General features: G+C 35.4%; 1 protein-coding gene and 1 non-coding gene across 2 annotated transcripts in view; both read left to right on the top strand.

Moving 5' to 3' along the window:
- Positions 1 to 17,109: 17,109 nt before the first annotated feature.
- Positions 17,110 to 26,082, top strand: part of LOC134792153 (uncharacterized) — a 115,987-nt gene continuing 107,014 nt past the window's right edge. The window contains exon 1 of the mRNA XM_063763374.1: positions 17,110 to 17,256. The gene's annotated coding sequence lies outside the window, so the exon portion shown is untranslated. The remainder of the gene's footprint in view (positions 17,257 to 26,082) is intronic.
- On the top strand, positions 24,814 to 24,886 carry Trnar-acg (transfer RNA arginine (anticodon ACG)). The gene has a single exon. It is a non-coding gene; the product is annotated as a tRNA-Arg (tRNA).

Genomic DNA, 26,082 nt, shown 5'->3' with positions numbered 1-26,082 from the left:
TGTGGTTGGTGCAACTGGCCCTTAGTAAACATAGGGCCTACTGCGAACCACGTTCGACGTGTTGCCTCCCTGTCACACTAACGTACGAATTTAAAAGTTCGACAGAGAGGCAACACGTCGAACGTGGTTTGTTGCGGTAGGCCCTCAGTTTTTGTGTAGCCTTTCGGCCGAGATGCATTGCTACAGAAAATGTCAAATTAATATCGGCGACGTATATTATCATTATTAACTTGTAATTTACAGCAGCGATGCTGCATAGCAAAACTAGGTGGCGAGTCAGGTCATAATGCCATCTCTTTCACTCTTGGTTAATCTGAACAAGGGTAAGGGAGATAGCATTATGATCTCAGTCGCCTGTTGGTATTGCGTTAAATATAGCAACGCTGCAGCAGTACCTATCTAACGCTGGTGCAGTCTGGACACAGACAAGACATCCTCCAGACTGAGCATAGTAGCTCTACCCCCTCTGCCACAAATACGGTAGTTTTACTCCATTTTCGAGTCGAAAGTGTCTTTGTTTGACGTCCATGTCTTTGAACGGACCAATCACGGCACGGGACCTCGCTCACCTCGTCCCCCGCACCCCCGTATTTTTGGCAGCATCGGTTTCATGAAATAATTGCTCTAAACTCCGTCTAGAGGATTCCTAGTCTATGAGTCTGGATCATGATGTAACGTGGTGTTTGTGGTGACGCCAAGCATCATAAAAAACATTAGTTCAAAATTTGGAACCAATCGTGTGAAAAAAGACCGAAAATAAAGGATTAAAAAAAATTAAAAAATTCATAAGTCAAAAACTGTTACAGGATGTTGATACTCAGTATAAATATTCCCGTAAGTAACATACCTTATATAAATCTGTGTTCACAAAATAAAAGCAGGAACACAAATTACACAAACCCGCCTAACAAATTGTCCGATGGTGGGACTAATGTGTTTTACAAGTATTTATACGACATAAAACCGAAAGGTCCCGGGAAAAGGTTCCTTAATGCGCTGACTCATTTTCCCTATGTGAGTAAAAACGTGTAATTAAGTTCCTCCACAGAATTTTGCTGACTTTTGCTGAGGAGCATTATGGAAATTTTATATCAAATATAATTCTATTTAAGCATTATAAGATTATAAGATTTTTTTTTTCGTTCCTTTTAAAAACGTATTTGGTTTATTTATTCGGATACTTGATGAAATAAAAAAAACAAGCATTGTAAATTGTAACCTAATTCTACTAAATCAGTTGTTTATGAAAACAAAAATACGAAATGAGCTTGGTTGTATGTTGTCAATGTAAATCCCTTTTATAAAAAAGTGCCTACTTAAGGTAAAGGGCCCCTGTTTCGGCAGGTTAAGGCTCTTGAGAGTGAGTTGAGAGTTTGTATATTTTTTTTAATATTACTAAGCATATCATTACCTTGAAAGCTTTTGAATAAGTTATATTAGTTCTTTGTTGATAATTTAATGTATAAATTAGGGTTTTAGTTGAAACTTTATTTTATATGAATTTTGTCGTGAACCTCTTATTTGGCTCCCATTTCGTGATACAAATTTAGGTCAGCTCCTAAGTTCGTGAATTCGTGTCCCCTGTTTCGGCATAAAGTTTTCTTAGAGTAATTGGTGATAATTTGCTGATAATCATTTATATTTAACGGTCTTACCTACTTACGAATAATTGTATGGTCAAATTAAAAATAATATTAAAAATAATAATAATTTGAGAGCTAGCTTAAAGTTTTTTTTACTCGTCGTCTTTAATGGTTGAATTAAGACTTTGTAAACCATATGGGTACTTTAATCCGTGATTAAGAGCCAAACTATTTAAATAAATAAAATAAAAATTACAAATTAAAATAAATTAAAAAATAAAAATTATTTACAAAAAATAATTTACTATCTTATACTTACGTTAAATATAAACATACACAAAAATAAATCAAATAAATTGAATAATAAATAAAATTGTGCTAGTAGTTAATATGAGAATATACGTGGAATATACCTTAAAAAATTTCACTCGGGTCACATTCAAACTCGTTTTATGAGAATTCTAGTGAAAAAAACATATACCGAATTTCGCTCATACGAAACTTCATGAAATACATTAACTGTTTACTAATTTATTTTTTTAATTATCTTCGTTGTTATATTTAAAAACAAGCACTCAAAATGTATCTAGAAAATCCTTGATTCGTTAGTGGCACGAAATAGGAGACACACGAAAAATAAAATGACCGCTATTTCGTGAGTCGATTTATTGCAATTTTAAGTTATTTCTATGCATATATTCAATCTTTTTTCTTATCAAATCAATTACTAAGGAACCCACAGAAACACTCCCAAAAACTTTTATTCGAATGGGTTTAGCTTTTCCTTCCTATAAGCTTAACAAGTGAGAGCGCGCACCTTACGCCTAAAAAAAGTGCACGCATACAACACAGCTGTTCGCGACCCTCTGACAGTTTCGACCGTCGTATTACTCTCAGTTTAATTACTAAAATATTGGTTATTACTTTATTGAAGAGATTAAATAATATAGATTTTTTCATATGTATAATTAGAATAAAAAATAATTGAATTCCTTATTATTTGCGCCAGAAACAAAACTAACGAAATAACGTACTAACACGAACTTGGGGCCGTTTATCTTATTACACATTAGATATCTAATATTTTAAAGTAAGGAACTAATTTATTAAATAACAAAACTTATACAAACTATTATTAAAATTATGTATAAACTAAATAAATTAAAACTAAAACTAATAAAATAAATAAATAAAACTTACCCACCTACCTTAGGTCCCCCAGATCTGTCCCCTGCGGAAGGGTGCCCATAAGGCTGGCTACATTCCCACGCTGAATAGCTATGCCTATTCTTTGGCCTAGGAATGAGCCAGAAAGTAAGTAAAGATGTACATACATATTCTGATACGCAGTCGGGTTAAGAAGATAGCGCTATGCAAACTTTTATATTTTTTTCTTTAAACTTGTCTGTGTAACTCAATCTGTGTTCCTAGGATAAATTCAAATTGGATGTGTCCAAGCCCCAAGCGTACCTAACCGCCATTCCCAACTTCTTTGATAATTTTCTTTGAAACTAGGTTACATTACATTCCAACAATCTGTGTTAGGAACGTGTACAGCCGAAGTTTTGTGCATTAATCCACAACAAAAACGGACTATAGTAGCGTAGTGACTCTACCGAACCATCGCCGCTCTAACCCCCCTAAAAACTATAGTTCTAATTATAACTACAGAGATTTATCGGAAACTTAATCGATTAGCCGACACAAAATTCCGCAGTCGATATAACCTGTATGGTACTCGACTCGCACAAGCTCATAATAAGGAAGTAAATGGATGCAACCACAGCTCTAAAACAATGTAGGAACCAAATAACGTTTCCTTAACGAATTTCCCACGAAATCAACGATCAATTGTTGCGGGTTTTGCAAGTGTAACAATGTTGCATTTTTTGTCCCAGTTTCCTATTCTATGTGTACTCTTTATTTCTGTATTTGCGCGGTTAGAATTCATCTGTATTTAAAAGACCTGTATACATTTAATTTCTGATCATGTCTGCTTCTTAAGCTCAAAAGGATTTATTCTTACATTTGACTTTCGCTGTTTACATAGGCACTATAAATACCTGTATAAGATGAAACATTTAATATTATCTATATTTCATTAAAAAGTCATGTAAATAATAACGTTTTATGAATATTTTATATCTAATACCTAATATGAGAAGGTAATAAATAAGGATAAACATAGTAGTCCTACATGAAGCTCATGAAATACGGCGTTGCGTGAACTAAATATTTCCTTTGGCAGGATTGGTCCTTAGGATCAAGGATGGATTTAAGAAATGGAGCCACCAAGATTTTTAACGTAAATTTTAAGGGGGGGGGGGTGCTTTATCTTGCTATGTGTTATAATATCATATTGAAATATTATTATAGGTTTATTCCTAAGAGCTGGCACGAGATTTATACTGAACTGCCAAAAATCTCATAATTAGGGCGAGCGAAGCGAGCCCTATCACTATTCGACAAACTATGCATTCTTGTGGTACACTTTACGGAAAAACTACTGCACTGTTAGGTTTGAGATTTAACATAGTAATTTAAACTCATGTCTAGATGTGTTATCAAACATAAAAATATCATTTTATAAACCTAAAAAAATAAAATAAAGTAATTACACTTTGTATTACTACTAGCGCCATCTGTTGGCAAATTGTGATATCAAACATTTGTGCTAATGTTAATTATTTATTTCTCTAACAGATGGCGTTAGTAGTAAACAAATAAATAAACATTGGACATTCTTATACAAATTGACTAAGCCCACAGTAAGCTCAAGAAGGCTTGTGTTGTGGGTACTTAGACAACGATTCCTATGCGGTGTTTTCAATTTCAATAATGTCGATGGCGTTTACGCTTACACAACGATGAATACAAAAGTGGATTAAAATTTTGGATTCAGATCCACCTCGCTTCGCTTAGTCTGTTCCCAATTTAGCAATTAAGTTTCTGTGAATACCTACTAGAAAAATCAGTCTTGCTGTAATCACTGCGGAGGTCAATTTACTCGTATGTTTTGTGACGTTGATGAACTGATCAGTCATGTTGTGTTAGCAAACTTAAATCGGGTATTTTCATTTCGAGAAACAGTTTTGGCGATTACGTAAGACGAATTTGGGGTGGGGGGGAGTCGAACATATCTTATTTTTTCTTACAAGGGGGAGGGAGGGGGTTTTCATAGTTCTTACGTAAGATCACAAAGATGCGATTTTTTTTGAAATTTCTATGAAATAATGACGTTTAAAATAATAATAATATTTCCACACTCTATGCTATCAAACATGGTGCAGAGTTAGCTTAAACGAGCTCAAATACCTTTGTACAGGTACAAATAAACATTCATAATAATAAACACTAACACACTGGAGTCGTTAGAGCTATAAGCTCCAGGGGTGGAAGTGAAATATGCATAAGACGCGAGTTGGCACAGTGGCTGTTAACAGCCACTGGGTAGAAAGCGGCGCACACCTCTCGACACCCCTGAGCCGCTCACACCGGTGTTGCCCTTGAGCCATCCTAGATGTCGCTTTTTGTGGGGGCCCATCTTGTGAGGGCGAGTCACCGTCTGCCGGAAATAAAATTGCATACCGTTTTATTAGGCAGGCGTCCGGTTTTTTACCCCATAGCTCAGTTCTTAGTCCATCGCTTTTACCCAATAACCTAGTTCATTTTAGATTCCATCAACTCTCAATAGTCCTTACACCCTGGCGGGTGCTGCCTCTGCGTGCGTCCCATGACACGGGCAAGGGCAGCCTCCGCTCGGTGTACCCCTTACATTTCATTAAAGTGTCAAAAGGGCCTCTACGTGTTGGCTTCGGCTCCGCGCACGCCTCCCAAAGGTCCGGAACACCATTGTTCCGTGATGGGAAAGACAAACACTAAAACAAACCATACGTGTACTCATTTTTTCCTTTAGATTCTTACGTAATATATGGGAATATAGGGGGCAGGAAGGGGAGGGGGTCAGCCTATTCTTATTATTTCTTACATAGGGTTGGGAGGGGTCAAAAACTGACAAAAATTGTCTTACGTAATTAATGAATGGCGCCTTTAGTGTTACTACACTTACTATATATTGCTTGGAAATGCTAAAATTATAAATAAAGATAAGCATATTAATACAAACTTCAGTGACTTAGGGCCCATACACGACTGCAACTTGTATGGGAACTGCACGCCAATTGCAACGTCGGCGTGCAGTTCAACAAATTGACCCAGAACCCTGGCAGTTCCTAGTGGAACTCGGGTTTCGTGCAACAAAGGCACATTATGTTTTGGTCATCCGACTCATCTTGATGAGCACTTAGGAGAGTAGTACCCAAGATAGAGCTGATGCTGAAACCTGGCAGTACCTAGTGGAGCTCGGGTTTGGTGCAACATATATAGACACACGCTGTCTTGGATACCCGACTCGTCATGTGATCACTGGGTAGACCAGTACCCAAGATAGCTGATGCTGAACCCTGACAGTACCTAGTAGAGCTCGGGTTTTGTACAACATACGCACACGCTGTTTTGGTCATGCAACTCGTCTTGATGAGTACTTAGGAAAGTAGTACCCAAGATAGAGCTGATGCTGAACCCTGGCAGTACCTACCTAGTGGAACTCAGGTTTGTTGCAACATAGACACACGCTGTTTTATTCATCCGACTTGTCTTGATGAGCACTTAGGAGCGTAGTATCCAAGGTAAAGCTGATGCTGAACCCTGGCTGTACTTATTGGAACTCAGGTTTGGTGCAGCGGCACACGCTGTTTTGGTCATTCTACTCGTCTTGATAAGCACTTAGGAAATTAATACCCAAGATAGAGCTGATGCTGAACCCTGGCTGTACCTAAGTGCAACTCAGGTTTGGTGCAACATAGGCACACGCTGTTTTGGTCATCTGACACGTGACATCTGACACTGGAAACCAGTTGGCTTCCTTACAAAAAGTACTGGGCGACCGTGTAGGATGTAATAAGCGCTTATGAAATTGTATATTACGTGTGGACTGTGGAAGATATTGGCAATTTGATTTTGTCGTCTGGACACGTATTTAATGGACAAAGTAAAAGCTGTAACAGACAGGCGTACCGGACAGCATATTTCTTTCTTGCTCTCACTTATAGCTGCGATCTTAACGGACTTATTATTACGTACTCACTCGATCGAACATGAAACAAGCCTCGGATTGGATCAAAGTCGCGGTCCGGTACGTTTAGGTAGCAAAACTCCGCGAGCCCTTACAAAGCTCTGCTTTTTGCTAGTATAAAATCAGCGCCAGATTTCGTGTGCGATCTACCCAATATAAATAAATAATTTAATACACTTTATTAAACTTGATTGTAGCTTAATGAAATACCTAGGCACTAACTGAATTCCTAGGGCTCTTTGTCGTTATTAGTTTAATATGACTAAGTAAATTTTATTAACAACAGGCTCAAAATTTAAGTAATAATGAGACCTTCAACCACCCATACCCGGTCGGGTTTCATATTTTATTCTAAACATTGTCTTCGGATATCGCGACGGTTATTCATGAAATTAAAAAAATGGTACAAATTATATCACATATAATAAATTGAAAATACATCAGATATGATATGAATCCATTTTACAGTTGTGGTATTTCATATTATTCTTACTTAGCAGAAATTAGAACCTTTTTTCTTTTTTTTAATTCTGTTTTGTTTTGGCACAAACAGTCATTACTGAAAAGTGACATTGAAAAATATGGAATGGACAATACAGTGCGAAAACTTTATAGATTATAGATAGTTACTAATTTTGTTGCAACGGACCTGAATTAACTTAACTATTAAGAAGAAAATGCATAGGTACATATGCATAAAGTAATTGAGATAATTATCGAAACCGTCGCAAGTTTCGCGCGGCGCGCTATATCTTTTGTTTCCTTCTAATTTCCTGGCTCTACGCCCCATCTTAAAGTGACAAGATGCTACAGTGCGTGGCTAATTTGACACTGGCTGTAGTTCTCAACGCTTCCTCGCGGGAGCTAAGTTGTATGACGTGACCAACCCTTCGGCATTGGACGCAAATGCAATTAATGAACTATCTCGACCAATTGCTACTCTAGCTGTTACTTCAACTATACTAGATATTATGTATACGAGTAACTCACTTAATAACTTGACACGTTTTCATCAACTTTGAGAATCTTAATTATAACCCTTCACGACGTTTTACAAAAACTCGTTTTGCAGGAAGCATATTTTAAATAAGTATTAATTTCTTGTTATTAACCAACGTCTTGTTATCAATTCAAGTCCAAAATATGATTAACAGCTGACAGATCATATTCATAAGCGTTTGATAACAAGAAATTACTAGCTGAATGGGCCTCGGACTTGTATTGATAAAATTATTATTAATAATTATGTCTTGTTTGAATCATATTTATCCAGTGTATCTATTTTAAATAACAATTTACGATCGTAATTCGTCAATTTAAAATAGCTAAGTATATTATATTTAAACACAATTATTTTTATAGAACTAGTAGGTATATTTCTATGAACTATTAAAATGAAACTTGTGTAGTTTTTATCGACGTTTTTAATTTGTTTATACCTACTACTGACTAAATTCCACTTCACTTAATAATTAGGGACTATTATGTGAACATATGCCAGAATGTGGCCAGAATATACTGGAAACCTGCATCATCGACGAACTTGTTGAAATTATTTTTCAAAAGGCTAAATCTCGATGAGGATCGTGAGCGTGAGGTTGATTGCGTCATTAAAACAACTGTGAGATAATTGTCTTATGACATCATACTATTCTGTATAACAACATTGGAACCCACAAAAACCATTTTTAAACTTAAACCTATAGTTCTAGCCTTACATGTTTGCATGGGCTAGAAAATACAGTAAAAACAGAAACACTAACGCGTCGTGTCGCCTTGGATATTTTACTTAACACATATACAAAAAAAAATAGTCAAGGTTTTGGTTTAGACACAAGGACATTGTAAAATAATGTATGTGCAATTTACACCTTTTATGAACCAACCTCGTCTTCACCTTACGAGCAATTTAACCAAATTGACTCAAAGTCAAACTCTTTTAAGTTTTCTATACAGTAGCAAATATACTCGTATCACGTAATTAATTAACGTGGAGAGAATTAAATACTATATCACAAATAAAATCAAAAGTTAGATCCATTCGCTTGGTAGTTCATCGATTAAGACAAATGTGTATCCTTCTAAGTCCCGATGTAGTTGTACGAATTACATATATGAATCTTGCCCCCTTTCCCTTCCATTTATCTCCTCAGATTATAATATTGTGTTGTGTGCATCCTTTTAATTATAAAATGCATTCAATCTTTTTCATATACAGTATGGAAAAATAAGTCGGACCCTGGAAGGAAACTACCTTAAATCCTTAAGTTGGCTCATTTTACTTAAAAGAGACATTCCTTTATTAAAAAGAAACAAAACTGCATTCAAGGATTTTCTAAAACTCGCTTGCCTCGCCCGGGACTCGAACCGACTAAAAATTCAAAAAAATAAACACTCGCAATTTTATTCTACTAGTCGATACAGTTGATGTTAATGTTAACATTTCTCCAAGAAACATTAGGTTAGGTCTTACACTCGTCTGTAGTACAAAATATCCATAAAATCTAATATTTAGTACTCAAGATTTTTTTAGACAAGCCAAATTGAAGAGAAAAAGAATTAATTTATAATATTTTTCAAACTGCTTGGGTACTACGGTAACAGGGGTCATCTCGAGATCTACACACATTTTATAACCTTAAAATGCAAAATCTATGTCATTGTATAGGGTACATATCTGTTTTATTATGATTTATTTATAATTAAAGAGGATATTGCATTCAAATTAATGAACACTCATCCCTTAACCCGTCTCATGGCAACATATTTAACCTGCTGTTCAGTTTTAGCTTCACCGTTTAGATATCCTTATTAAAAATGACAGACTGACGCACAATATTTTCCCACTCATGTAACATCATATCAACTTGAATATGAATGACCCCACCTTCTCGAGAGAAAAAGTTTTAAAACTTCCGGAGCTACATACCGCGCATTAGTTTAACATTTTTACCATATCAATTTTAGGAAGTGTTGCTGTATTGTTAGGTGTGTTGGATGCGGGCAATCAAGTTTCACAATATTGGATACTTAGCGATCATTAGTGATTGCGATACAAACAAACCGAAATTTTAATTTGTTTTGTGTGCTAATCGTTCCTACCGGTCGTAATTATGAATATTGCCTCAATTAATCACGGAATCGTTTACATGGTTTACATAATATAAGTACATATCTGACGCTAGGTTATATTTATTGTTTTTCTAATTTTAGGAAGTTTATGCACGAAATTTTTTAAACCACCATCCTTAAACTGCGTCCAAGACCACAAGAGTAGGTAGGTTAATATGTTTAATCTTTTTGTGTTCGTAGCGTTACTCCACTCGAGTAAACACTGGCAATAGTGTCACTCCGCATGCGACTCCTATAGAGGAGTCCCATGCGACCATAGGCGGCGGTGACTACTTAGCATCAAGCGGACAGTACGCTTGTTTGCCATTGCGTGTTAAAAAAAATGCCTGAAACCATGTGTACGATAGAAATTGAAAAGCGCTTACCCAAACGCGTCAACGTCAACTTATTCATTCGTGGGAGACACGCACGACTTTTGTTTTTTTTTTATTATTCGGTTGAAAAAATGTGCAATTTTTCAACAGTAACACAACCGTTTGGCCTGTCTATTTGGAACGATGTAGAAGTATGAAATTTTGAAAGCTTAAACCTTAAAACAAGCTTAAAAACTGAGCCTTCTATGGTGAAGGTACCTTAGTGGGCTGTTAAAATTCGACAGATTTTAACAACGCATTCCTGAGGTCATAAGGAGCAAAAAATATTATATTTCATTTTCAATAGAGTCCATTACTACAAAGAGGTTCAATATCAGCTCTGATATCGATATTGTTTATTGTCCAAAAATATTTTTCTAAAATATCATGGACCGAGTTGGAATATAATAGTAGGTACCTACTGTTTTCTTCGTAATGTAATCCCCCTGTAAGACCTCGTATTTAATGTACACTTGTACAGTAAGTGCCCCAATCTAAGTACCCACGACGCCACACTAGCTGTATAGCAAAGTGGTTACTTATGTTAGGGCCTCGATTGTACTTTATGTAGTAGCGATATTAGAGCAAGTATTTAATATAAGAGCACTACTAGTGCTAGCGGTAAGGCATGCGGCTTCCAAACCAGAGGTTATCCGATAAGTTTCTCGGAAGTCGGAACATACCTAAGTATGTACGAAATATCGGTAGCTTTTGAATAAAATTACATATACATAGTTCCTACTCCATAACGACCACAACTCAACGTACAGTCAAGTTAATATAGTTAGTAACAATATAGTTTTCCCTTTAACCTTTAGGTTGGAATTGCAGGGTTATAATACTGGCAGTTTTTGTAAAATAGGTAAATAAATAGTAGGTACGCAGACACTTTTTTGGGATAGAGTTGCCGAATGAACCGCGCGGTGGAATAGCGCTAAAATAAGATATATATATTAAAGGTGAGTATCGGGTGGCCATTACAACAGTGCAACTGTTGCAGCGTCACTGCTACATCCTCGTCGCGGGCGATGTCACTGTATTGTTTTATAAAAAAAAGTTATGAAATAGTGTCTAATTTTCATTTATTTTCAGTGACCTATAAAAATAATTGTTACGCTGCATACCTTAGCACCATAATTTTAGTAAGTACAAAATAGCTATTAATGATATAGCCGAGGAATCTGACAAGCAAAATTTGAAACAAAAGTATATTTTCAGAGTAATTTAAAAAAAGGCAAAAATTTACCGACGCAAGTTTCGCGCGTCGTGCCATATTTTTGTTGGTCTCCAATTTCCCGGCATTACGCCCGCTCTTACACCAAAGAAATTCCTTTTATTCTTAAATAAAATAAAAAAGGCTTCTATCTAAATGTCATCTGTTAACAGACCAACCAGACCTACCTGACTAACCCCGATTCCGGCTTACTCACCAGTGACGAGTGACGTCACGAGCCTGTGTGGGGAAAGTTCCACATTCTTGAGCCTCCGGCAACGGTCCTTGCACTATTCGACTATGTTTCTCAACAGCTGGCTGCATCACATATGTCATGTTACCATGAGTCACATTCAAACTCTAAATATGTTACCTTGATTTGATATTAAATGTATATTACTCGCAGTTTGGATGCGCCTCCGTTACATTAAAGACTGTCTTGCCTTAAGCTTAGAATAAATTCTAAAGTGGAAAAATTACTGTCTTGGGTGAGACTTGAACTCACGACCCCTGGATCGATACTCCAGTGCTCTGCCATCTGAGCCACCAAGACCTCATCCATAGCCAGCAAATCTTTCCACCATATTATAGGTCAAGGGGACCCTTAGCGACATCTACCGCAAGAGTGTGTCTTGCCTTGTCTCTGTAGTTAATACGATTTCCAAGAATTTGAATTAGTTCAACTGAAACAGAACAAACTGATGCATTTTGCATGCGTTCATTATTCCTAGTGCATCTTTATGCATTACTGAAGCCCACAGCACCAGCAGCGTGGGATACGGCAGTTGTCCTTTCTTTCCCTCACTGCAAATACCACAAGCAAGGCCCAGGAAAGATACGGTTGTGCAAAGCATTAAATTAAAATAGTCATATTTTTTTTTTAATATTATTAAAAAGATATGCCAAGATAATAAATAAATATGCAGGAATCCTACAAGTAGGTAAGTAGGAAAATAGGAAAAACATTTTTTTTAATTCAAACCAGTAGTAATAAGTAATATTTACTTTGTATAGAACGACCCAGAAAATGTATTTTCATAAAAACTCCACAGAAAAAACATTAGTAAAAGGTGCATACATACTTGTGCCGGAAAGGAAAGCATATTATAACGATATTTTCGGTGCGATTAGAGATTCACTAGATATGAAATAGTAAAGATATGTGACGTTCCAGGCAAAAGGTACCTTATGGCGGCTGGCGCTTACGCTATTATTAACGCCGCTCCAATATTCAGCCGGGGCAATGGTACCTTTTGCCGTGGAACGTCACATATCTTGTTGGATTCTAGCGGCCCGATTCGAACGTTAAGACACGTTTAAGATACGTCAAATGTTACGTCTAGATCTAGATACGATATGGATTAGATATGTCAGTGTCAAAAGTGACGTTTCTTCCACGGACGTAGAGAGTAAACTGGATAGTGTACACTGGCCAAAAAGTGTGTCCACATGAGAGGTCAAACCTGAGCCCTCCATCTCTTTCTAATTAGGGTGACCATAAGTCATATGAATGTGGGATATTAGCATAAGATGGAATGTATAGTTTGGCCAGGATCTTTTCTCATTCGTGCATAATCAGAGAGAATCATACTGTATTTTCCCTATGCTAGTATAATTGCCCCAGAAAAGAGATGGATATAGTTTTTTTCTCTTCTGTAAAACGCTTCACACAACCTTACTTAATTTAGTCGTTATAAAGCTTTTAGTCTTTATAAAAGCTGTTACAGATGGGATGGGCGTATTGGATCGCGATCAATGCGATCATGGTTGATTGTGAGGAAGGTGGTCCGCCGTACGTCCATCGTACGTATTGGGTGAAAACCAGCGTAGTGTCTTACAGACACTGCTTAATTATGCTGAGCGGCATCCTATTTGGTGTATGTTTACTGTATTGTTAACTTTATGTTGTACTTACCGTAATGTAGGTATGTTTTTGTACGCCATATAAATATTTTCTATTTCTATTTATTTCTATCAAAGACAGCTATAAGAGAGAGCGAGACAGATTTCCAGGGTCGGGTAAAACGTTGTAGTTGTACTTGGTAATTCGCAAATCGTATCGATTAAAAACGCTGCCTTCGGTCGTGTTTTAATTTATCACCACTCGTTGCGAATTTAATTCCTACTTTCAACACTTGCAACGCAAATAAATTTATATTATTACTATGCCCACTGGTTATCGATACTAGTCATTTTGTCAAGCCCTAGCGTAGCGTAACAATTTATGTTTTTACACGAAATTATCTTGATTATTGACTAAAATGATAAAATATTAGCACACGACGAAATAAAAACTTACATTTAACTGTGTAAACCGGCATTCTACACTATTTATGCTCTTCATAATTCATAATTTAACAAAACACCTATCACTATCAATATCATACTCATGGTGTGTTCATATACGTGATGACTTCCCTTTTGCATACTTTAGCTATTCTTTAAGCGTAAGCGTCATCGTAGATCTGTAATTGAAACAAAATTTTCAAATTTGCCGCTTTTGTATACTGACGGAAATGTCGGCCCAACCTATATAGAATCGATTACATATATATAAATAGTTAGAATTAACGTTCCAGTAATTAAATATTATGTATAAATATGAGTCTGTAATGTCCAAGGACTTCGGATTTAATTTTTGGCAATTATGTAGCTTTCATTACGTGAACCGAATAATTAAACATGCCGAAATAAGTATATCTTTATTTATTTATTAGTATACTATTTAGGTAAAGTTATTTTTACATTAAGTATGAAATAACAATGTTGTAAGACCGATCCAAATCGTACCGACATCATGGTCACCCTAATCGTCATCAAGTTGGGGATACCAATTATTATTCAAAGTTACTACAATTTCTACCATATTCAATTTACTGTTTTTTTTTTTGTTGCGCACATACTTGGCTTAATCAGTTAATAATATTAACATCATAATAATTAACAAATTACTTAAAAGATATCAGAACTGTAATTGGAATATAGCACTAAAATAGTATAAAAAGGTAATAAATTTCAGTAGTATATTGATATAATTTCTACCACAATGGTATCTTTTTAATATTGGCAACATGTGCGAGTGAGACACAGGGCTCGGGTTTTTCTATCTCATGTGGACCGTTTTCTCTAGTCTGGTACGAACAACATTCTGTCTCGGTGATAAGGTTCAAATTAGTATGGCAAAAAAAGTGACATCTCGCTCCAGTTTAAACAATATAACTTCATGGTTTCTTCAAACAAAAACGTCACTTTTGACACTGACATAATATCGAATCCATATCGTATCTAGACGTAATATTTAACGTATCTTAAAGTTCGAATCGGGCAGCATTTCGTAAATAATACTAGAATCATGGCATTCATGATTATTAAATCCGTTAAACTAAAAACATGAGCTAAATTAATTTTCAATTCGCCAAAGGAACTTCCGGTCCGTAAAATTACTGGAGTGATCCCCCTAATACGATTCATTCAATAGTTTGGCCATGAAAATACAAGACAGATGGACAGATTACTTTCTGTATTTATAATTATAATATTTATTTCTGTAATGTATATAGATGTATAAGTGTGCAATGGGAGGACTCTTTATTATCATGTAGCACGCGTCTACGCTGTGCATGTATGAGTGATGTCGCTATGGGAGTGAGCGTGTAGTGGTGGAGCGGGGAAGCGTCGTCGTTTGTAAATATGAAAGAATATGTTATAACATCTACTTAAGAGGAAAGGGGACAACCCCTTCTCCATACAAACATTATTCCTAATTTTCCTCTCTGGATATTGTATTAACATTAATAGGTACCCCTTCGTTTTACTTTTTTTTATTTTGACTTGTTATAAAAGTTAGGAGTCAAAAAGAATTCCCATAGGTACAAATTTGTAAATGCTCTTAACTCTCATAATTTTTTTTCATATTTTTTTGAACCATGGTTCTAAAGTTTAGTGGAAAATGTTAATGGTAATGGGGGGAAGGGTGCATTCTTTTTCCTTTTCGGACCGATTATTTCCCTAAACATTCACAATAATGGTTCCTGAAGACCCCTATTCGTTTTGAAAGACCTTTCCAACGACACCTCACAACCCTATGGGGTTAAAGTAAAAGAAAAACATCCGCACTTTAGGAACGTGTAGGGGAAAATAGGTAACGGTTAGTGAGCATGGACGGACAGACCCGACAGACAGACAGACTAGGGAAACGTAATACCAAATGTCTATCATAAACTATAGGAAATCGCATTGTAGCTACAGGTACTTAGTTATATTATTTAAGAATATAATATTTAAAACTTTCGCGTTTTGAACACATACCTATTAACTCACATTTATCGCGAATTTATTAGAAATAAAATAAATTAAAATAAATCCGTCGTAAATAATCCGTCTATAAATGTGAGTTAATATGTTATTAAAAGATACCTACTTATCCGAATTGTAAGAAAAGATCTTAAATAACATTCCGTTTTCTTAAAAAAACAAAATAAATAGGTATTACCTGCCATTTTAATACCACGTTGGAGGCAGACATGCATACGGCCCGCCTGATCACAATCTGTCTGTAGCATATGGACGCTCTTTTCCTTACAAATACCTACGAATTGCGAATAGAACAAAAATTAGGGCTCTGTATTTAACAAGCGCTTATAGTGTTTTCTAAATATACCCCGTTTTTTTTTCAGATTAGAAATTTTATAACCTCAAAACTAGTGGTAACTTTTTTCCCTGTAAAATTATGCACTGAATTACAGTGTCGTTTACATATCGCAATATAAGATATCATAGGAAGCATTTGCATTGCATTATGCATTTCGGAAGAAAAAGTAAATTACCACTACTTTTGAGGTTAGAAAAAATGGCATCTTAAAAAAACGGAGTAAGGATAGATCATGGTATAATAATATACTCCACCTGGTACTCTATTCCGAGATTCGCGTATGACCTAACTGACACGGGCCTACGTCATCATGCTGTTTACAGGTTCTCAAAATTTAAAATGTGGGAGAATTTTAACCAACGGTGAAAATTATTTTAACGGCATTAATTTTAAGTTATTTATGTAGAAACATAGTAAAATAAAACAACTCTAATGTATTAAATTAAACTTTATTTATCTATATAAGACAAACGTTTAAAAAACTAATTCACAGTTACACATTAATTACCAAGCTTACGACGTGAAAAGTTTGGAAAACACTGCGACTGCTGACACTGAGCGAGAAGGAAATAACAATTAACACGCGTTCGACAAGGATGACGGTCAGGGCATGAAGTTATCTAGATCCGAATTGTCAAATGTGACAGCGCTATCCTGTGTTGCCAGTAATGTAAACAGAATTACCCGAACGTCTGAAATTTCTTTCGTGAATCGGAAGATATTGCTAACGAGTAATTAAAAATGACGTGTTATTGTAAAATTTAAGATAAAATACATTATAAATGAAAATTATAAAATTATAAAGAAATATTTTAACTTAATTAACCATAGCTATAATGTACTCATGTAACATGTTATGTTGAAATAAAGTGGCAATGTTATTGTGACGTAGGCCCGTGTCACTCTGGGAATAGAAGACCATGTTTTATTAGACCATGGGATAGATTAATTAATATCCAAATGAACGGAGCAACTACCCAACTAACACAAACGAGTTTTGCCTGTGTGCGTGTACCGTCTTACCTGCGCGTACGCCTCGAAGAAAGCCTCGCTCAGTGCTGACCTGGCCGTCTCGCGCGCCGGCGGCGAACATGTGACAGTGCCTCCGTGCAGTGTAGTGTTACTGTGCTAGTACGTTCACCTCAAACCCCTGATAGTGTTACGGATTTCACGGACCTGCTCAGAAAACGGTAAGAATTCTAAAACGTTTCTCAACTCCCTTTAAAACTTACTTAAGGTGATGTGAAAGTTCCTGATCGGAGTTCGAAGAGTCAGTTGTTGACACACTTTTGGTTCAGGTGTGGTGGGCAGGTGGGCGCGCCTCTGTGTCAGTAATACGTGTTCGGCCAAAATTCCGATCTCTCGGGACCGCTTTCGTACACAACTTTCTTCCGGTAAGATTTTTATGCGCGCTTTACAACATTTCCGTGTACGCAGAACGAGATTTGAAACCGGACTAAGGATGGGTATACGATTCGTAAAAAGCTCCCAACCCTTAAAAACCTGGTCGTTTTAATATTAACTGTATGCTTAGTTTGACAGCTCGTATAAGGTGTTAGAGCGACACCGGTTTAAGTGTACACGTAGAGCTTCGGAAAAACGCTATTGAAGCGAAGACATCAACGCGCTTTAATGCCACTTGTTTCCTTATGATTCATTTTTTTGTTATCAAAAATACTCGGTTCCTCGGGCGTTCTTTACGTTATTGCTAGAAAAAGGATATATTTTAGGTCACTATGTGTATTTTTTATCCCTTTTAGATTATCGTACGATGCGATTTTTTTTTACAAATTTGGCACAACTCTACTGTACATTACAATTTCAGAAAGCAAAATAATAATATTTAATTAATATCATCATCGTGTACAACTGCAGTCTGAAGGCAAACAAGAACAGCCTTTATATTGAAATCGTGAAACGTCGGCACAGCTTAAAGTCAACTTTACTACCTGGCCAGTTAAGCTATTCTTTGAAAGCTTAATGTAAGCACTCGAGTCAATATTAAATGCAAATTTTGCGCCATACCATACAAGTCAAGTTGTGCGTTTCCTTGTGACTTAAAGTTAAGTAGACATAGGTACCTTTATAAGAGCTACAAAACAACAATATTGTTTCAATTAAAAATACCTTTAGAACAATAATTAATGTAACGTTTGACAAACGGCATCATTTTGCCGGTTTTGAAAAGAACGATATCTGCATGCCAGTAGCGTTAGCGCCTTGAACAACAGAAAAGTGTAAGATTAGGTTGTAACACTTGTAACCTGAAGCGTTCTAGGTTCATACTAAAATATACTAATTGATATTACTAAACTACCGTACTCATTTCTCAATCTTATCCAGTCGGAAACAAAAACACGCGTCAAAGTCAAAGCTAACGTTTACAGTTTTTGTGGAATCCGCCGGCAGGGAGCATCTCGTGATGAGGCTGGACCGGTTTCCCCCTCCCCCCCTACCCGGCCACTCACGACGCGGTTGAGTGCACCCCTTTTATCTCCATTTATGTAAAATCTGCATTATCACACTGTTCTAGGAAACGCAACAGACGTTGCCCGTTGAGTACCTGTTATGAGCTTATGCGACGTGTTATCATTTTAAGCCGTTAATGGATAGTATTTTATTACAAATTCAAAGAAATATTGGAAGAGGTGGGTACTGCTACTTAGGAGCAGGGGTAAAAACTACCACGTTAATCTGCGAAGTTGCAAACAGCGAAAATTTGAAGTATCTACTTCTACTATCTCATTGGAACTTGCTAACTATGTAAACAAAAGTCACCTAGTAAATTCATCATTCAGAGACAATTTCAATATGGCGGTTTGTTTACATAGTTAGCAAGTTCCATAGAATGACACTTTAGGTACTATTATATAGGTAGGTATACCTATCTCATTTTTTAGCAATAGAAGAAGGGTAAACAATTGCTGTGACTTATTTTTCTAAAATGTATTTTTATTGAATAACACTTAAAAAAATAGTCACAGCAAATAGGTATGTACCTAACAGTTTTATTTATATTGTAGCAACTATATAGCATATTAATAATTTAATTTTTTTTCGTTTCATATTAAACTTACTATTTTTCAAAATCTCTTATTAGGTATTTAAATAAAACCTGTTTACTGTCGTCTATTCAACCGCAATCCTGACATCGAAATCCTGTCTGAACTTAAATAAATACGTACCTAGTCAAACCACGTATGTTTGAGTTTTATCCAAACCCTTTTGAAACAATTTTAATCGAAAACACAGACACAGAACCGACGGAAATCGCTATTTGAACATCCTAATGCATATTGGTAAATGTTTATGGTTAGACACACTTCCAGCATAATTTATTGAATAAGCCAATATGATAATTTCAATACGCATCTCCATTGAAATATACCTACATAAATCGTTGACTCATTGGAACATAAATACCAATATCAATTCATAATTGTATTCATAGAAACATCTTTAGCTGTCTAAAGACGGTTCTATGAGATTCATCCTTATAAATAATTAAAACATAAATGAAATCTACTTGTTTAAATTCTCAAATGTTTACTCATGGACAAAGATTTGGTCACGTTCCATTATTCCGTTTCGACACGTAATTTAAAGCCTGCCGGCTGCCGGCCATCCACGTAATCACGTTATTTACGTCCTAATAATAATTGTGTCTTAGCCCTTACCCAAGGCCCTCTCAAGGTAGGTAATTCAAGGTCTAATATTTGTGCCGCTTAACTTCAAACTCGGGTAAATCCATTCGACCCTCTCAGCAAATATCTACCCTATTCCCTTTTCTTAATACCAAAATCACATAATCTGACAGTTGGATTTACCAGAGTTTGAAGTTAAAAGCGACGCATTTGTTGTCTAACATTGAAATGAACTGGTTTTTTTTAATCCTAGACAGCGAGATCGATGCTTATCAACCCTAAACTAATTCAACCTTATTTATTTCTTATACCCTACATATTTCTTGGTTTTCATGGAGCAAAGTGCTAACATAAATGAAACTTTTATATACCGTAAAATGGGATGAGTAGGGATTGCGAGGAGAGTCGGGTTATGAATGGGGAGAGAAGGGATGACAGGGGGGGTGAGATGGTTTTTAAAGGCTACTGCTACATAAATAATGTATTCCTATTACAAATGGAGCTATAGTAATATTCATAATAAAAAAAAACGATTCAACAACGTTTCAAAATCACCTTTTGTATTTAATCCCATTTCACCCCAACTACGAGGGACTACGGGGTGAGGAGGGATTTTGTGTTTATCGTTAAAGTTATGAAATGGAACTACCTAAAATCATAAAAAAACTAAAATACAAACGGCCGGAACATTTAGCCTAAGTCTAAAACTAAGTTTGCATAAAATGTTATCGAGGTTTGAATGTCAGTTTTGTCCCTACTCACCCCATGTTACGGTACATTACCCCTTAGATACGCACTCGTGAGCAATGAACAAGGGTTACTTTGTTTAGATGTTTGATATTATGTTTCGTTTTACAATTTTATATAAGTACAATCCCTTTAAGCTAACCTACGTTATCAAAGTTCCCTCAACCATTAAGCCTTCAACTCGTTATCTCCGTACCTTATTACACGAAGTCACCGCTACAGTTTGCTAATTTTCTATCTCAGAATTCTCGTCAAAGAAACTTGCTGGCGATCGGCCGAGTGGATCGAGCATGCTTGTTAATTACTCCTAGCTTCATGCCTTGTGGACACAATTCTTGTTCATACAAGGGTCCATATTTATGCGCTTTAACGTAAGGTTCTTACTGAATAATGTTACTAGAAACTGCATTTACGGACAGTTATCTATGACGGGTAATTTGATTGAGATGTGTAGCTAATACTTAGGGGCGTAAATCAAGTAGGTATAAGGTTGCATGCACTAAAGCCACATCTGTGAAGGTCGATATATAATGTTTCTCAAAATTAATTAATATTGGTTTTCACAGACATTAGCCAATAAGTTCTACCTCAGTATCGGATTTTCAAAATTACTTATAAATTATAAATAATAGTGTTATGACTCTTCATATACCTAGTATAAATGTCAAATGTTAAAATCCCTAAGTCAGTTTTTTTAAAGTTAAATACTCAACATTTAAGCAAAATCTTCTCACTATTATTAAGACTCAAAAATAGAAGTATACTTCATTATTATTAGAAAATACATAAAATACATGTTATCTATTCTAAACAAACTATAGTACTTACTGATTATAAAATGAAAACTAAACATTAGTTCCTATACTATGTATTTGTTTCTACGTAGATTTTCATAAAATAAAACAAGTAGAGTAAGATAAAATCGTACTGATTCGATGAACGAGCTAGAGTCGGGTTCGATGACTTGTAACGACTCAGATACCAAGTCCATTACAGTGCATTTTGTTTTCTTTTCATTGAAAAACCAACATTTTCTTTTATAACACAAAGGTAATATGTATTTACTTAAGGCTCGTTCCTGATCAAACAAATAAAACGTTTTCTTTAACATTGTAGGGTAGAATAAGTAGCAATATCTTCACGGATAGCATTTCCAAAATATCGATAGATTAAGGTAATCTATCGATGTTTAGCTAAGTAATCTATGAATGTAGTAAAATTATTTATCATGTTCGTTTCGTAGTAAAAGTTTATCAAAATGCGAAAGTAAGATAGTACCTAATGCTTTATGCATAAATATGTGTATATTATTACTTATTATGTATATGTACTTTCAGTCTCCTGACATCGCTAAAGAGGCACGTTGTTACAGACAATGTGCTGACATGTGTATCATATATCACACATATATTGTACGTGTACTTATTTAATTTTTATCAATTTTTAAGCACGTGCTTCTGCTAAATTCTGTCGGATAACTTTATTTATATTTACAATCTCGTATTAAGTAGATTGACGTTTTGAACGTATGTAAACTTCTATAACTATTATCACAAAAACACATTTGTGTACTCATTTACCATTCAAACAGGCGACTGGATCACCGTCAAGTCAAGACCGAAACACTTTTTATTTAGTGGCTCGCAAAATTAATCGCAAATATGTGATAAACATTTTTAAAAGTGTTGGTTTATACCTAAATATCAAAACTATTTTTAAGTCCCTACCCAAACTTCTTGTTTTGATAGCAATTGCATGCGAAACATGAAAATAATTTTCTATAAAGTAAATAAATTACTTACTAATTTTCTGACAACTATTTGCGTAACTTACGAGTAGTTAGCTGTTTGCGGCTAAACCGCCGGAGGGATTTATCCAGTTCTGACATGATTCAAAATCAGCTTTGCGTGTATTTAAGCAAATTTCATGTGCATCGACACAATTGCAAGCTGGTTACTCGTTCAAAGCTAATTGCTTGCTAGAACGGAGTTTGTAAACTGCAAATCTCTGAGCATCGTGATTGCAACAATACGCTGAAGCGAGTTAAGAAAACTACGAAGACTATACCCGTGGATGATCTAAAGTACATACTTAGCATATTACCTTGATGGTAAACGCTCTTTTCTAAACATACTTGTTAATATTTAGGTAACATTGTAAAGTCAAAACAGGATTTGTTTTTCACATCATAATTTCTCCCAAAAATTAAAACAAGTTTCATATTTTAGATATTTTGATGTTTTCAGAGATAAAACAAGATTCCAGTTCCAAATAATAATTTAATAACTATGTATAAAGGTATAATATATCTTCTTATCTTCCTATTCCATTGCTCTGACGGAGGAATGATTGGCTAGTATTTGATTGCGAGTGTTACCTTTTGACTTGTTTAGAAACCAAGATCCAATAAATATTTAATTCAACGTCTCTAAGGTAAGGTCAGACGTCTGCGGCCTTTTCTATGCCAACCAAGTAAGTAAATTCAAAGGTATAATTACGAAATGTCTGGACGTAATCAAAGCAAATGGCTTATAAATGTTGTGAAATAAATTAGAAAAATAAAATAAATACTGTAATGATAGCAAATATGTAAGTAGTCTAAGTAGTAGGTATAAATAAAGGTGTTTTGTATGGTACTTTCTGTGCCGTCTTAATCTTTGTCAATCCAAACCACAAGTGACCTTACGAGCTGTGGAAAGCCACTGGCCTTATAATCTATTTCGCAAAATTTTGGGTTAGAGGGTTACTTCATCTTTTTATACAATTTAATTACTCTAAATGCCTAAAATTTCACGAAAACAAAGGTTTTTTGTCAGATAGTATTCCGTGTTAGAAATGTAGGAGTGTGAAAGATCAAATATTCATATAAAAACAGTACTATGTCTTGTACCTGTCCCTATCTTGTTTTTGAGAGGGTAATATAACTGCTTTAATTTCAAGGGTTTTAAACATTGTGATTAATTCTTAACCAATTCTCATAAATTTTGATCCAACATCAGATCAGCGCTACCCATTAGCTGATGGAACCGAAATTGCAAATTTACGAATGTCTAAGATATTAGCACTTACAATTAGTCTGAGGTCACCTTACACGCCACGCAACGATGCCATCTACATATGGCCGGTTACTGCCTCAGCGTTAACTGTCAATTAGCTCTATTTGTCTTATATAACTGTTTTACACTAGGTATGGCTTTTTACGTGCTACTAAAATAAATATAAGCAGTTTTACGAGTTCTTGTCAATCTAAAATCACATTAATTAAATGAAACTGGATCTACTACCACTTCCCGGTTTTCGATTGCGGTGATATTGTCATATTAATTATGAATGTGAACTGGTATAAATATTGATACATTATCATATACTTAAAGGGCAAGAGTGAATGGGAAAGAATCAAACTATGTTAGTAAAATGGACGGCTCCTTTGTTTTTCTTTAGTTAATCCTATAGTTACATCTTTATTTTACAATATTTATAATTAAGTATACTTAATACTCATCCAGGTATTATATCCAACAGCTTCGCATGTCGCTATAATCGGTTTGCCAACCCTAGTGTGTGCGTACAACGGTTACTAGTCCGTTACAGCGAAGCGGGTCACGCGCAGCGCTTTCGACGTCCAGTCTTTAGCGTTTCCACACGTATTCGCTGTTAGAGAAATCTTTAAGGCAGGCTTTGAATGCTAATGCTTAGTGTCCAAAATATACCCTATTTAGGTATTAATCTTAACACATGAGTGTAGACTTTATTTTCAGTTATTAATTGATTTTGACAGAGTTATAAACGGGCATTATTTAGTCTTGTTTAAGTAAATGGCCCTGATTTAAGAATTCCGAGTACAGTAAAAATTTGGTTGGAAATAAAAAGAAGTTGTTTGAGTGGTGTTTTACGCCAGCAATGTATTGTGATACTGCTGTAAGCTGGGAATTTTTTCAATTGTATTTTCCCCATAAGCCAAGTCTAGTCTAAGCTTCGCTTTACACTTACACGTACATCTCAACTTAATGTTAATAAAAGTTGTTGTTCCTATTTTCTACTGAATGGAATTACATATACTGAGTGATAAGATAGAAAACCTAATCTATAAAATAAATACCAGCACGTGTTGTCATGCGTCACTCTCGCACTCAAGTAGGTAAGTACATAATACATATACATACTTGTTAGAAACTGACGGACAAGATAGACGAAAAAAGCGCGACTATATTATACCCGCTGTCAACCACAAAATTAGCAGCAACAAAGGCCTGTTTACATTTTATGCGCCTACTGGTGCCTACATTATCGCTATCACTGTCGGGGTGACGTAACACTGTGTTGTACTAGAACGTAATTTTGCGCCGTCTACTAACAGGTCCTGTGGCGCAACGGATAACGCGTCTGACTACGGATCAGAAGATTCCAGGTTCGAATCCTGGCAGGATCGCGATTATCTTTTTGCTTTTTATTTTTTATTTTTTTTATTAAAATGCTTTTCGTAGTTTTTGCTTTTGTAATTACTGATATAAAAACAAATAAAGTTTTTTGTTACTTGACAATTTGCAAACATGTAGTTAATTATTTTTTGCTACATTTTTAGGAGGATTTAGGAGTTTCATGTACTTAGGTATTATTTTGTTCAATAACTTTTAGATACAAACTTCGACTTTTTTAGACGCTATTTATAAATGTGTTTATTACAGTGATAAATTAAATTGTTACACGTAAAACAGGTTACAGCATCAGTTCGTTTAATATTAAACTTGTGAGGGTAACCCTTCCGCACTATTTGCAGCACAAAGGCCGCTAATGAATTCGATTATCCAGACAGAATCCGTGCTTCCTGGTCCGTCTTACTAACTCAACGTGACACTTATACAAATTTATTGTTCACCAAACACAGACCAAACTCACCCTTAACTCTAAGGCTAGATGAATCAATTTCAATTGATTAAACTTGGCAATGAGCACGTGGCTTTTATTTTAAGAAATTCCATTTCGGCAAGTCTCTTAGCAGATTGGACAATCTTTTGGCGTGTTGTATAATAGGCAGACCCCGCCTCATCGCCCCGGAGGTAAATTCGACTTCTTTAATGATGACAGTTGTGAGAAAGTTGTCTAACAAATGCTTACTGGAAATGCAACGGCAACAGTATGTAAAGTTATACAGAATTTAAATAAAGTGTATTTTTTTCCTATATGTATTAAGGTGTAATTGAGCCTAAATTCTTCCATAGTTTAATTAAATAAGTTACTTATACATTTTAATAAGTAAGTATGACTATTTCTCGTAACACAAAAATATCAATAGATTTGTACTTCTAAATGTTTCTGAAACCCATCTTATACTACTTAGACTACTTACTTTATTTTTAAAGTAAAAAACATGTCATAAAAGATAGTGCAACAATGTGGAACTATAGTTATCAATGCATGATTCACGTAGACTATGAATAGCTAGCCTTGACATTCGAGTCTTCGCAGCGCGTAGCGAAATAATGTGCGGACAATAAGTAAATCATCGTTAACTGCAGAATTTACACATTGTACATAATGTCAGCCGGGTAAATTGCGTATGTCGGGATAAACGCAGTTTTTTGTAATAATTACAAGATTGTACGCACATTTAACTGACGCATTTAT

Source organism: Cydia splendana, chromosome 7 (genome assembly GCF_910591565.1).
Source record: "Cydia splendana chromosome 7, ilCydSple1.2, whole genome shotgun sequence".
Lineage (NCBI taxonomy): Eukaryota > Metazoa > Arthropoda > Insecta > Lepidoptera > Tortricidae > Cydia > Cydia splendana.
This window is presented reverse-complemented; position numbering and strand designations above follow the sequence as displayed.